This window comes from Physeter macrocephalus, chromosome 15 (assembly GCF_002837175.3).
Source record: "Physeter macrocephalus isolate SW-GA chromosome 15, ASM283717v5, whole genome shotgun sequence".
NCBI classification, from domain to species: Eukaryota; Metazoa; Chordata; class Mammalia; order Artiodactyla; family Physeteridae; genus Physeter; species Physeter macrocephalus.
In genome coordinates, this window is record NC_041228.1 from 64,296,392 (window position 1) to 64,298,976 (window position 2,585).

A 2,585-nucleotide genomic window follows, 5' to 3' on the forward strand; every position below is an offset into this window, starting at 1 on the left:
TTGTTGTTACTCATCCTTGCCTGCAATTGGTACTGTCAGGTTTTTTTTTTTTTAAATTTAACCATTTGAATAGGCATGTAATGGTATCTTGTTTTAATGTGAAATTCCCCAATGACAAATGATGTTGAGCATCTTTTCATATGCTTATTTGCATCTGTATATTTTCTTTGGTGAGGTTTCTGTTAGGATCATTTGCCCTGTTTTAATTGGCTTGTTTATTTTCCTATTATTGAGAGTTCAAAATATTTTAAAATTTCCCTTGAGACTTCCTTTTGGATTCATGGTTTATTTAGAAATGTATTGTTTAATTTCCAAATATTTAGAAATATTCCACCTATCTTTTATATTGATTTCTAATATAATTCTATAATGATTTGAGAACATACTTGGTATCATGTCTGTTCTTTTAAATTTGTTAAAGTTCATTTTGTGACCCAGAATATGGTTCATGTTAGTGAATGTTCCATGTGCACCTAAGAAGAATGTGTATTCTGAAGTTCTTTGGTGGAGTGATAATGTTAACTATGTCAAATTGGTTGATAGTGTTGCTCAGGTCATTTATATCCCTATTAATTTTATTTTTGCCTAATTGTTCTACCAATAACCATAAAGGAGGGTTGGAGTTACCAATGATAATTATAGATTTCTCTATTTGTCCTCTCAGATTCATCAGTTTTTGCCTCATGTATTTTGAAGCTATGCTATGAGGTGTGTATACCTTTAGGACTGTTAGGTCCATTTGCAGAACTTACCACTTTATCATTATGTAATGTTCTATTTTATTTCTGATAATATTCTTTTTCTGAAGTCTATTCTGACTGAATTTAATGTAGCTAGCCCAGTTTTGGCTTTTTTGGGGGGAGACAGGCCACAGTGTTTGACTAGTACAGGTATCCTCACGTTTATACCACTTACCTTTTATGAAAGCCCTACATTAGTACCTGTTTTTGCTAACTGAAGAAATCTGAAGAGGATTTTTGCTCTTCTGAAAAAAGGCAAAAGTCAAAAGGGGAGAGGGAAGAGATAATGGGCAAGATAGGGGTAGGGGATTAAGAGACACAAACTACTATGTATAAAATAAATAAGCAACAAGGATATATTGTACAGCACAGGGAAATATAGCCATTATTTTGTAATAACTTTAAATGGAGTACTGTCTATAAAAATATTGAAAAACTATGTTGTACATCTGAAACTAATATAACATTGCAAACCAACTATACTTTAATAAAAAATGAATAGCGTTCAGCATTATTTTGCAGCATAGAGGCAGTGCACCCCCAGCAGAGGGAGTGGCACCACCAAGCTCCTTCCCTAGGAACTACACTGAGCATCTCAGCTTCAGGCCACCATAGCTCTGAACTGTGTGACCATCTGTGCTTTATCTCGATTTATTTTTTGCATCTGTTAGCAAGATGTGTCCTAAGGTAATTACTTCTTTGCTTTAAGCCATTTTGGCTTATGAAAGGTTTCATAGGAACACTCTACGTTTGGATAGCCAGGGGTGGGGGGTGCCTGTATATGCTTTTACTTTTAACCTATCTATGCCTTTATATTTAAAGTGAGTCTCCTATGGACAATATATAACTGAGTCTTCTTTCTAAATTCAGTCTAGCAACCTGCCTTTTTACTGATGTGTTTAGACATTTAAAGTGATTATTGTTATGGTTGGCTTAAAATCTATCTTGCTAGCTGTTTTCTATTTGTTCCATTTGGCCTTTCTTGCTTTTTTGTTCACTTTCTGCCTTTTCTGAATGACTAAGCATTTTATGATCTATTTTATCTCCTACAATTACTTATTATTTATACCTCTTTTTAAAATGATTAATAATCAATTTATTAAAATAGTTGATTTAAGCAACTACAATGGTGACCTCAATCTCTAATCCTGGCTCAATGATAGAAGTAATCTGCTTAACACTCTCAGGAGGATTGTCCAAGTCAATGAGTCGCTGTGAATCCTCACCTGGAAATGCTGCCAAGCCTTAGAACCTTCACCACAAAGAGTTTTTCTCACAGTGATTCTCAGTCCTGGTAGACATCCGAAACAGTCCTTTCACTTTAAGGTTCTTTTCCTTTGAGCCTGTGATCAAATCAGCACACACCTTCCCCAGGGATTTTACATGGAGGACAGTTAGGGTAATTCTTACTCAGTGAACCACCCCTTCTGGGTCCACTGGTGTAGTTCCAGTAGCTTTAAAAGCCATGGCTGCCACACGGCAGGAGCATAACTTTGTGACTGACTTCTTCCTCAGCAAGAAGGAACTGTGGTGTCAGGAGCAGTGGCCACAGTGTCTTCCTCACGGAGGCCTGATACATTTTTTTTAACACTTAACTTTTTAATGGTTAATGAGTTTTTCTTCAAATAGTATTATATCATTTCATATACAATGTAACAGGACATTCTCAAGTCTTCCCATTCCTTGTGTCACTGTGGTCATACATTTCACTTTTATTTATGGAATAAACACATTATTACAAATTTTGCTTTAAATAGTTAGCTTTTACAACAACTAAAAATTAAAAACATATTCCATTTAAGCTTCATTCTTCATTCTTTGTATAAACTCAGGTTTCTGGTATCA

The 2,585-nt window shown here is 34.9% G+C and overlaps 1 pseudogene; it reads right to left on the bottom strand.

Annotated features, from left to right (window-relative positions):
- Nucleotides 1–1,853: 1,853 nt before the first annotated feature.
- On the bottom strand, nucleotides 1,854–2,207 carry LOC102975862 (40S ribosomal protein S20-like; annotated as a pseudogene).
- Between the last annotated feature and the right edge of the window lie 378 nt (nucleotides 2,208–2,585).